Here is a 12,952-nt window from a genome sequence, read left to right as displayed (position 1 = left end):
ATAATTTGAATTGTCATTGTGGCCTTGAGTTTTACCTATTCTTTTAGTATAGCATTTTAAAAATATTGAAGCTACCAGTCTTTGTACAAGTTGTAAATGTTTAAAATTGTTTTATATCTGTTAAATAAAATGTATTTCAAACAACTTAAACTAATTGGCATTAAAATTAGAATTTATACTACTTTATATCCAAAAAGCTTAATATAAACCTAATTTTCTATTTCTTCATTTAGCCAACATATATTAATTTTTAGTACATGTATAGTACTGTTCCATATTTTGGAAGATACAAAAAGAAAGGGTGCTTACATGTCAGGAAATATATTGGCACTTTAGGAATTTTATCTTTATTTAACAAAGAGTAAAAATACACAAAGTCTGCCCTCAGATTGCTTACCATTTAGTAAGAATATCACATATATAAAAAAGTCAGTAAATCAGAGATTAGTGTGTTGATAGGAGCCTGGGTGGTACCAGCAGTTTGCAATCAGCTGCTAACCTAAAGGTTGGTGGTTCAAACCCACCCAGTGGCACCATGGAAGAAAAGCCTGGTGAACTGCTTCCATAAAGATTACCATCAAGAAAACCCTACTGAGCAGTTCTACTGTGTAACACATGGGGTTGCCATGAATTGGGGGCTGACCCAACGGCAACTAACAACAGCGACGTGCCGATTGCCATAAAATTGTTGAGGGAGTGGTTTAGTTCAGAGGAAAGGAGAGATCAATACTTCTGGCTGAGGTGGTCAAAAATAATTCAGGAAGGAAGTACAAGTGTAAGACTGATGAAGTCGAATAAATCAGTGTAGTCCTGGACTTGAATTAGAAGTATCAGTATGAGCTCATATTTTATTTTAAACAACTGCAAGACAACAACAACAAAATTTCCTAACTTTGTTTAGTGAAAAGGTCTAGAAACAATGACCAATTCAGTAAAGCCCAAATTATGATCTTTATGTATCATTTCTCACTGAAAGGAATTAGGGCTCTTTGGACAAATGGATGATTTCACCTCTGGGGCAGGAAATGTACAGTATGAGCCTGGAACATCTTGTTATACTGGAAAACAAGGCAACTGAAAAACAACTCAAAAGAATTCAACAGCCAACTTGAACAAGTTCCCATTGGCAAAAATGACACACAATGATTTGAAGCCCATGAAATATGTTTAAATGCATACTGAAAAAATTGGTAAATAGAAAAACAATCATTTATTCAGCTTTCCGTATATGAACTACATGAACTGAATCTCTAGGTAAACAAATCATTAAGGAAGGGAAATTTCTCTTCATAGAGGGAAATGTAATAGCAGAGTAATAGAGTATTATGTTTTTATAGTAATTGGCATATTGATATAGGTAACAAATAGAACGACAGAATTAAAGTATCACCCTTTTGCAACCCCTAATGAATTAAAAAGGAGCCCTGGTAGAACAGTAGTTAAGCACTTAGCTGCTAACTGAAAGGTCAACAGTTTGAACCCATCAACTGCTCCACTTGACAAAGATGTGGCAGTCAGCGTCTATAAAAATTACAGCATTGGAAATCCTATGGGGCAGTTCTACTCTGTCCTATAGGATCTCTGTAAGTCAAAATCCACTCAATGGCAATTTTTTTTTTTTTTTTAATGGGAATGAATGAAAGGATCTGGCAATGATCATCACCAACTGGTAACATTCCAAACAGACCAGAGAACGTGCCTCCTGGTGAAAGTATAGCCAAGAAACAATCAAACTTGGATAGCATTAAGCTTCCAGCTCTATTAATTATTAGGAAATACAGGTGATAAAGGAACATGGATGTCACAAAGATATGATCAGCAAAATCCAGACTGGGGAAATTCTAAAGACAACTTGGTGTTTTCAACAGATAAATTGCAAGAAAAGAGAGGGAAAAAAAAAAAAAAAAGCTTATGAATTGAAAGAGACTTAAGATCATAACAAATTGCAATGTTTAGACTTTATTTGGATGCCAATGTAAGCAAATTAAACACAAAACAAAAACAAAATCTCTTTGAGATAGTTGAGGACATTGGAACACTGAATGCATAATGATACTAAAGAATTATTTTTTAGGTGTGATAATAGTATTGTGGCTTTTTAAGATAGTTCTTATCTTTAGAGATACTGAAATGTTTAAGATAAAATAATATCATGTCTGGAATTTGCTTCAAAATAACCTGGAAAGGGGAAGGGAGTCTAGATGAAATAATAATGGCTGTGGGTAGAAGTTAATCAAAATTGATCAAAGTTTTTGCCAGGTACCTTAAAGATGGCCCCTGCACCATTATTGCAAGTACATACCTGTGGTATGCAGAACGACAGCCCACCAAAGATGTCTATAACCCAATCCCTGAAACCTTGTGAACATGTTAAGTTATATGATAAAGGAGAATTTAAGCTTCAGATGGAATTAAGGTTGCTAATCAGTAGACCTTAAAATAGGGAGATAATCTTGGATTATCCAGGTGAGACAATGTAATCATAAAGTTCCTTAAATGTGGAAGCAGGATTCTGTTTGACAGGACGTAGTATATGCTTTGAATCAGAGACAATGAAATAGCATTGTTCTTCCCACAGCCAGAATACAAGGAATGGAATTGAGAGTGGCTTCTGTCATTATTACACCTAATTACCCACTTGTAGAATTTTTACTTCCTCTATCCTGGCAACTTTGAGGTGTGCTGGTTTGGAGATCTTGGTTCCCAAGAGAGGAATGCGTCCACCAGAGGACACAGAAGTGGTTTCACTGAACTGGAAGGTGAAATTGTGTATTAGTTTTCTATTGCTGCCTAACAAATTATGACAAATTTAGTGGCTTAAAACAAAACAAATTTTTTTTCACAGTTCCTGTGAGTCAGGAGTCTAGGCACAGGTTAGCTGAGTTCTCTGCTCAGAGTCTTAGCAGGTTGAAATCAAAGCGTCGACCAGAGCTGTGATCTCATCTGAGACTAGGGATCCCCTTCCCAGCTCACATGGTTGTTGGCAGAATTTAGTTCCTTGCAGTTGGTGTGATTGAGGGCCTGTTTCCTTGCTAGCTGTCAGCTGGGGATAGCTCTCAGTTTTTACAGGTTGCCCTCAGGTCCTTGCACTACCATGGCCCCTCCTCTCAAAATATGGCTGTTTTCCTTCCAGACCAGCGGGAGAACCCTTCTGCTTTTAAAAGACTCACCTGATTAGGTCAGACCTACCCAGGATAATCTTCCTTTGATTAATTTACAGTCAGCTGATTAAGGATCTTAACTGAATCTACAAAAGTCCTTTTGCCATATAATGTAACATAATTATGTGGGTGATAGCAAATTATATTCACAGGTCCCAACTACACTCAAAGGGAAGAACTTATATAGGATGTATACACCAGGGGGCAGGAATCTTGGGGTTCATCTTAGAATTCTGCCTACCACAGACTGCCAGCCGGCCATTTGGCATTGCTTATACCACTGAACCAACAGGTTAGGAAAAGGGGGATAATCTACCAGCTGCAGTAACTGACCCTAATTACCAAGGGAAATTGGGTTGCTGCTACACAGTGGAAACAGGGAGGACTATGTCTGGAACCCAGGAGATTTTCTGAGGTGCCTCTTAGTACCTCCATGTCCAGCATAAAGGTTAATGGAAAACTATACCAACTATAAAAAGGCAGGACCCTTCAAGAATGAAGGTTTGTATCATTCTACCTGTTAAAGAACCCAGAGATTCTGGCTGTGGGCAAGGGAAATACGGAATGGATAGCTGAAGATGAAAGCCGTAGATATCAATTATGACCTCATGGCCCGTTACAGAAACAAGATTGGTAGTAGCACTTCATATGTTATTTTTTGCTTGTTTGTGTTTACATATCTAACCATTTTCTTCTTTCCCCTCCCTCCCCTTTTTATTTTATCTACAGTTGTTGGTTGTTAACTTTACAATTTAGTTTTTAGTTAACAGAATATTCGGTGGAACCATGACTGAATTTGAGGAGTAATTAACCTAGCCAGCAATGAATTCAATGACTGTTGGGACTTCGTGTGTCTTCTCATTTTAAGGAAGAGTGAGAACTTTACTGATAAGAACGTATGAGTTGCTTGTTGTTGTACAGCAGTTCACATGTGTGTAGAAGGATGCACCTGGAAACTAAGTAGCCAAAGGCGTGGATAGAGGCAGTTATCAGTTTATTTCTTCTCAGCTCCAAATTTATCCTTCAGTCCTTGCCTGGAGATAGTGGACTGGACTCTTCAAGCATTTCTCCTTTAGGGTAAGCATGATGTTAAGCTTTGTCAGTAAAGGATGCTGGAGGGACATTGCTGAGGAAGGAAGCTTCTCTTGCTAGTTTAAGTGTGGTGAATTTCGTCTTTTCTTGTCCCTGCTCCGTGATCTGTCAGTGGTATGTGTGGACATCTGGTAATGCTCTTCCCAGTCTCACACCCAGAACAAACAGTCCCTTGACTACCTCGCAGCCCTGGCCCAGGCCTGGTGACCACCTTGTTGCAGCCCTCTTGACACGTACACCACGTGTTCCTGGCCTTGTGCTTGTAGCACTGCCCTATCTTCCTCTGTATACCCAACCAGCAGTCTTGGCTTGCCTGCCTCCTGGAAAGTTGTTCCCAACGCCAGGGGTCCTCTCAACGTGGAGAAAGCCTGCTCTAGGTTTTGTATTTGCAGGAAGGCCTTATTTCCCTCTGCACATCTGCCCACCAGCCTTGGATTGACTGTGCCCCAGAGGATTGCTTCCTGTTTCTGACAAGATTGTTAACCAGCTCTGGCCTGGGCAACCCAGCCAATTTCACCATCTAGTGGTTAGTGGTCTGCAGCCACATCTTCTCCAGTGAAGTCTGGACACCGGGCATAAGGAGGGGGACTCTCTTCCAAGTTTGTCCTCCCTGGATACTTTCCCTCAGCCTAGGGTACCATTTAGAGTTCTCTTAACATATTTACTTTTTTATGTAGAGTGGCACAGAGGTTAAGTGTTTGGTTGCTAACCAAAAGGTTGGCAATTCAAATCCACCAGCCACTCCTTGGAAACCCTGTGGGGCAGTTCTACTCTGTTCTATAGTCGCTATGCGTCAAAATTGACTCAACAGCAACAGCATTTTTTACCTCCTGATAATACTCTCCTTAACAATTCTTTAAACTTCTGTTTAAATTAATATGTGGTTTCTGTCTCCTGATCGGACCCAGACTGATACAGCGTGATTACTTGATTGATGAATTTAGGGTAAGCAAGCAGGAGTAACATTTTCTCTTCCCCTCCTCTCTATTGGAAACAACTTGTTCACAGAGAATACACATTCTGCCCTATTCCTCCTTGCCATAAATTTTTATAGGAGCAGGCTGTTAAATAGTCTTGGTCCAATGTTGTCTGTTTATGGACAGGTATGTCTGTATGATTCTGGGGCTTGGCATTAGGGAGCCCACTTTTATACAGATACAAGCCACATTCTCCAATTTCAGCTGTATCAGTAACGAAGGAAATATCTCAGGCTTCATTTACCTCTTGTCTATTTCTGAATTAGTTTCAACCTGGGTGGGCAAGAGGTTAATGTGAATCACTTCACAAGAAAAGTCTGTTGCTGTTCCCTTTGACATGCTGAGTGTGAATTGGTTTTATCTTTTTCTAGCTTTGAACAGAACAAGCATAATGTCACAATTAATACATACTGAAATTTAATACTAGACAAAGTTCTGTAATATTTGATCTCAGAAAATACACTAGGGAGAACTTTCAAATCATCCAACTTTTACTGGGCCTTCTATTATAAGCAGATTTTTGGTTTGTTGTTCTAAGTCCTCCTGAAAATCTTCTTCCTTTTTGTTTTTCATCTTCAGTTGAATAATCACTTTAATTTTTATAGATATTAAATAACTCATTTTCTGTACTACTAAAGACATTTTGAAGAAACTATGTGACCACAGCATACACAAGGGTTCTGAAGTGCTTTTCACAAAAGTGACATCAATTTCCATAGAAACATCATGGCAGCTGATGGGAAAGTGACATGCAGACTTGAGGATCTGTATCATAGATTCTCTGTCACTTAAGAAGCTTTCCATTGTAGCAAGCAGTAGAAAAGCCACACTAAGACTTGCTTTAAAAATAAAGAAAATTTATTAGTTCACGTTCATGTGATTAAAAATTCTAGAGGTAGATGTTGCTGCTGCTGAGGACTGATCCAGAATCTCATATAATGTGACTTAGGACCCAGTTTCTTTGCTTCAATTTTTGTCACTTGTTTCGTGTTGACTCCATTTTGGACAAACTCCTTCAAGACCCTAAATTGGTTTCAAGTAGCTCTGAGAATTATATGAATCCTCATTCATGAAACAGCTCAAGAGAGAATCTGTGTCAGTATTCTCAGAAAATTGTCTTTAAGAGTCACTCTGATTGGATGAGCTTACATAATTTTGTCCGTTCTAAACCATTCACTAAGAACATGGATGGCATATGCAGACTGGCTCTGCAATGCAGGGCCCATCCCTTATACCGGTGAGTTTCGTTCTATCTAAACTGAAAATCTGAGAATAGAAGGAGGGGCAGTAGGTTCCTAGAAGAAATTCAAGCTACTATTCCAAGAAGCCACCATGTATCACTCAGCTTGTTGTACTTTGATGGCTTGCATGTTGCTGTGATACTGGAAGCTATGCCACTAATATTTCAAATAACAGCAGGGTCACCCATGGTGGACAGGTTTCAGTGGAGCTTCCAGACTAAGCAGACTAGGAAGGCAGTCTACTTCTGAAAAAATTGCTAGTGAAAACCTTATGAATAGCAGTGGAATACTGCCTGATATACTGCCAGAAGATGAGCCCCTCAGGTTGGAAGGCACTCAAAAGACAACTAGGGAAGAGCTGCCTCATTGTAAAGCCTTAATGATGTGGATGGAGTCAAGCTCTCAGGACCTTCCTTTGCTGATGTGGCACAACTCAAAATGAGAACAAACAGCTACAAATATCCATTAATTATTTGAACATGGAAGGTACAAAGTATGAACCTAGGAAAATTGGAAGTAGTCAAGAATGAAATGGAATGCATAAAGGCTGATATCCTAAGCATTAGTGAGCTGAAATGGAATGGTATTGGTCATTCTGAATCAGACAATCATATGGTCTACTATGCCTGGAATGACAAGTTGAAGGGAAATGGCGTCACATTCATTGTCAAAAAGAACATCTCAAGATCTATTCTGAAATACATGCTGTCAGTGACAGGATAATATCCATATGCCTAGAAGGAAGACTATTATTCAAATTTATGCACCAACCACTAATGCCAAAGATGAGGAAATTGAAGATTTCCACCAACTTCCGCAGTCTGAAATTGATCAAACATGCAATCAAAATGCATTGATAATTACTGGTCATTGGAAAACAAAAGCAAGAAACAAAGAAGAAGGATCAGTGGTAGGAAAATATGACCTTGGTGATAGAAGTGATGCCAGACATCAAGTGACAGAATTTTGCAAGACCAACGATTTATTCATTGCAAATACTGTTCTTCAACAACATAATGGTGACTATACACATGGGCTTCACCAGGAGAAAACACAGGAATCAAGTTGAGTGCATTCATGGAAACAGACAATGGAAAAGCTCAATATTATCAGTCAGAACAAGGCCAGGGGCCGACTGTGAAACAGACCATCAACTGCTCGCATGCAAGTTCAAGTTGAAGAAAATTAAAACAAATCCATGAGGACCAAAATACCTCCTTGAGTATATCACACATGAATTTAGAGACCATCTCAAGAATAGATTTGACACATTGAACACTAATGACTGAAGACCAGATGTTTTGTGGGATATCAAGGACATCATATATGAAGAAACCAAAAGGTCATTAAAAAGACAGGAAAGAGGTGCCCAAGATGGTGGGATAGCCAAGTGCTTCTGGCAATCCCTCTTATAACAAAGGCCCCAAAAAACAAGTGAAACGATTATATTTATGACAAGCTAGGAGCCCTGATCATCAAAGGCAAAGTTATAAAACGGACTGAGTGGCAGGGGGACAGAGAAACAGTTCAGAAGCGGAGAGGAGCTGCCAGACCTGAATCACTGGGGTCCTTCGGGCACCATACCTGGGAGTGACTGCAGCAGGATGGTAGTAGCATTCGGCCGCAGTTTCCTCAGGGAGAAGCAGCCAGCCGCATAGCCTACTCACACCTCTGGAATCAGAGAATAGCAGAGCTCCCAGCAAAAGCTAAGTACTTGCATATATTTACTACGCCCCCTGAACCCAAGATGGCTTCAGTGGCTGTTGAATTCCCTGGGCCTGAGATACGTCCTCTTGAGTGCCTTGAGCCATTCTCCCGGCCTTGGAGAAGGATTAAATTCACAACTGGGGGAAAAGATAATTTGCCAGCTCCACTAACCTGGGGAGCTCAGGACAGAAGCAGCTCCTGTCCAGGCATAAACAGTCTGTGGACTTTCAATACTTTCCCCCCGTGCATGGACCTGTGTCGGCCCATTTCAGGAGAACAGGCCCTTGCTGGCAAACTGCAACTGTTTCAGCTGTGTGGTGGAGATGTGGGTCTTTATGATTTGACACTGCTTTGCCTATTAAACAGGGTCCTTACCTACCCACATCAGGGACCTAAGGACTGGTGGCTCCACTTAGGTCACCCAGCCACCTGTGACAGGGGTCCAAAGATAACTGGTACCTCCCAGTCCTTACAACCAAAAGCATTGGGTGCCCATGGTCCATCTGCATGACCCACCCACCTGTACGCTCCAGGGAACAGGGATGTGCTTTCCTCAGAGACACTTGGGAGATGGTTCTCAGCCCCCTTCCTTGTTCAGAGGGTGGCCCCCTGCTGCAACCAGATACCAGTACCTACACCAATCACCCCTGCCCCTCTAAGACTGTAGGACAGAGCCTGTACCACACACTTGATGACCAAATACCTGGGCACCTCAGCTGAATCCATACAAGAAAAGTGAATGGACCCCTATACTGATATACCTGATAACAGCTCTAGCTATCTGGTGACAGGATGTCAGAGCTCCAAAGGAAAAAATAATCAAGCTAGCTAACTCAAGCTCACCCATCTGGGCATATCAAAACAAAACAAAAAGCAAGAAGCTATGATGCAGTAAGCAAAAATAAAATAAACTAATACAATAACTTATAGATGGCTCAGAGACAACACTCAATATCAAATCACATAAAAAAACAGACCATGATCACTTCAACAAGATCTCAAAACACAACATCAAGGGATCTTCTGGATGAAGGTGTCTTTCTGGAATTACCAGATGCAGAATACAAAAGATTACTATACAGAACCCTTCAAGACATCATGAATGAGATTAGGAGAAAAGGCAATATGCAGAACAAGCCACTGAACACACAGATAAAGCAGCTTAGGAAATTAAAAAGGTTGTACTCAAGAACATAATGAAAAAATAAGCTGCAAAAATCCATACAGAGACAGCAATTAGAAATTCAGAAGGCTGACAATAAAATTACAGAATCAGACAACTCAATAGAAAGTCAGAGGAGCAGAGCTGAGCAAGCAGAAGGCAGTACTGGTGAGCTTGAAGATAAAGCACTTGGCACCAATATATTTGAAGAAAAATCAGATAAAAAAATTTAACAAAGAAACCTTAAGAATCATGTGGGACTCTACCAAGAGAAATAACCTTCGAGTGATTGCAATGCCAGAACAGGGAGGGATAACAGAAAATACAGAGAGAATTGTTGAAGATTTGTTGGCAGAAAACTTCCCTGATATCGTGAAAGATGAGAAGATATCTATCCAAGATGCTCATCAAACTCCACATAAGGTAGATTTTAAAAGAAAGTCACCAAGATATATTATAATCAAACTTGCCAAAACCAAAGATAAAGAGAATTTTAAGAGCAGCCAGGGACAGATGAAAAGTCAAAGGAGAGTCAATAAGAATAAGCTCGGACTACTCGGCAGAAACCATGCAGGAAAGAAGGCAATGGGAAGACTTATATAAAGCATTGAAGGAAGAAAAATTTCCAGCCAAGAATCATATATCCAGCAAAACTGTGTCTCAAATATGAAGGTGAAATTAGGACATTTCCAGAAAAACAGGAGTTTAGGGAATTCATAAAAACCAGACCAAAATGACAAGAAATACTAAAGGGAATTCTTTGGTTAGAAAATCAATAATATCAGGTATCGACCCGAGACTAGAACACTGGACAGAGCAATCAGATGTCAACCCAGACAGGGAAATCACAAAAATAAATCAAGATTAAAAAAAAAAAGCTCAAAACAGGGAGACAGTGATGTTACTATGTAAAAAGACAACATTAAAACAATAAAGATGGACTAAGAAATGGAGAGGAAGATAAAGCGATATAAAGAAATGAAAACTAGGTTTAAACTTAGAAAAATAGGGGTAAAAATCTATTAAGGTAACCACAAAGGAAACTAACTATCCTACTTATCGAAATAAAAGAAAATAAAGAGACTAAGCAGAAACAAAATCAACAATGAAGAAGAGGAAAAGACAATACATAAAGATAAACAAATCAACAGAAAAAATTAAGTGGGAAAAAGAAACTACCAACAACACACAAAAAAAGACACTGAACTCATACCTATCCATAATTACACTAAATGTAAATGGACTAAATGCACCAATAAAGAGACAAAGAGTGGCAGAATGGATTAAAAAAAAAAAAAAAGATCCGTCTATATGCTGCCTACAAGAGACATACCTTAGACTTAGAGACACAGATAAACTAAAACTCAAAGGATGGAAATAATATATCAAGAAAACAACAATCACAAAAGAGCAGGAGTGGCAATATTAATTTCTGACAAAATAGACTTTAAAGTTAAATCCATCATAAATGATAAGAAGGACAGTATCTAATGATTAAAGGGACAATATACCAGGAGGATATAGCCATATTAAATATTTATGCACCCAATGACAGAGCTGCAAGATACATAAAACAAACTCTAACAGCATTGAAAAGTGAGATAGACAGCTCCAAAATTATAGTAGGAGACTTCAACACACCACTTTCGGTGAAGGACAGAGCATTCAGAGAGAAGCTCAATAAAGGCATGGAAGTTCTAAATGCCATAATCAACTAACAAGACCTCATAGACATATACAGAACACTCCGCCCAACAGCAGCCAAGTATACTTTCTTTTCCAATGCACATGGAACGTTCTCTAGAATAGCCCACATATTAGGTCATAAAGTAAGACTTACCAGAATCCAAAACACTGGAATATTACAAAGCATCTTCTCTGACCCTAAGGCCGTAACAGTGGAAATCAATAACAGAAAAAGCAGGGAAAAGAAATCAAACACTTGGAAACTGAATAATATCCTGCTCAAAAAAGACTGGGTTATAGAGGACACTAAGGATGGAATAAATTCATAGAATTCAATGTGAATGGGAACACTTCCTATCAGAACCTTTGGGACACAGCAAAAGCAGTGCTCAGAGGTCAATTTATATCAATAAATGCACACAAACAAAAGGATGAAAGGGCCAAAATCAAAGAATTATCCCTACAACTTGAACAAATAGGAAGATAGCAACAAAAGAAATCCTTAAGCACCAGAAGAAAGCAAGTAATAAAAATTAGAGCAGAATTAAATGAAATAGAAAACAGAAAAACAGTTGGAAGAATTAACAAGGCCAAAAGCTGATTTTTTGAAAAAATCAACAAAATTGATAAACCATTGGCAAAACTGACAAAAGAAAAACAGGAGAGGAAGCAAATAACCCAAATAAGAAATGAGATGGGTGATATTACAACAGACCCAACTGAAATTAAAAGTATCATATCAGATTACTATGAAAAATTGTACTCTTAACAAATGTGAAAACCTAGAAGAAATGGATGAATTCCTAGAAACACACTACCTAAACTGACACAAACAGAGGTAGAACAACTAAATAGACCCATAAAAAAAAAAGGAGATTGAAAAGGTAATCAAAACACTCCCAACAACAACAAAAAAAGCCCTGGCCCAGACGGCTTCACTACAGAGTTCTAAGAAACTTTCACAGAAGAGTTAACACCACCACTACTAAAGGTATTTCAGAGAATAGAAAAGGACAGAATACTTCCAAACTCATTCCATGAAGCCGGCATATCCCTGATACCAAAACCAGGTAAAGACACCACAAAAAAAGAAAATTACAGACCAATATTCCTCATGCAAAAATCCTCAACAAAATTCTAGCCAACAGAATTCAACAACATGTCAAAAAAATCATTCACTATGACCAAGTGGAATTCATTTTTTTTTTTTTATGCAGAGATGGTTCAACATTAGAAAAACAATTAAGGTAATCCATCACATAAATAAAACAAAAGGATCACATGATTTTATCAATTGATGCAGAAAAGGCATTTGACAAAGTTCAACACCCATTCATGATAAAAACTCTCAGCAAAATAGAAAGAGAAGGAAAATTCCTCAACATAAGAAAGGGCATTTATAAAGTCAACAGCCAACATCATCCTAAATGGAGAGTCTAAAAGCATTCCCCTTGAGATCGGGAACCAGACAAGGGATGCCCTTTATCACGACTCTTATTCAACATTGTGCTGGAGTTCCTAACCAGAGCAATTAGGCTAGATAAAGAAATAAAAGGCATCCAGATTGTTAACGAAGAAGTAAAAGTATCTCCATTTGCAGATGACATGATCTTATACACAGAAAATCCTAAAAGAATCCTCAAGAAAACTACTGAAACTAATAGAAGAGTTCAGCAGAGTCTCAGGATACAAGGTAAACATACAAAAATCAGTTGGATTCCTCTACACTAACAAAAAGAACATCAAAGAGGAAATCACCAAATCAATACGATTTACAGTAGCCCCCAGGAAGATAAAATACATAGGAATAAATCTTACTGGAGGTGTAAAAGACCTACACAAAGAAAACTATACAACACTACTGCAAGAAACCAGAGGAGACCTATATAAGTGAAAAAAACATACCTTGCTCATAGAAAGGAAGAC

Source organism: Elephas maximus, chromosome 15 (assembly GCF_024166365.1).
Source record: "Elephas maximus indicus isolate mEleMax1 chromosome 15, mEleMax1 primary haplotype, whole genome shotgun sequence".
Classification (NCBI taxonomy): domain Eukaryota; kingdom Metazoa; phylum Chordata; class Mammalia; order Proboscidea; family Elephantidae; genus Elephas; species Elephas maximus.
Note: the sequence above shows the minus strand (reverse complement) of the source record.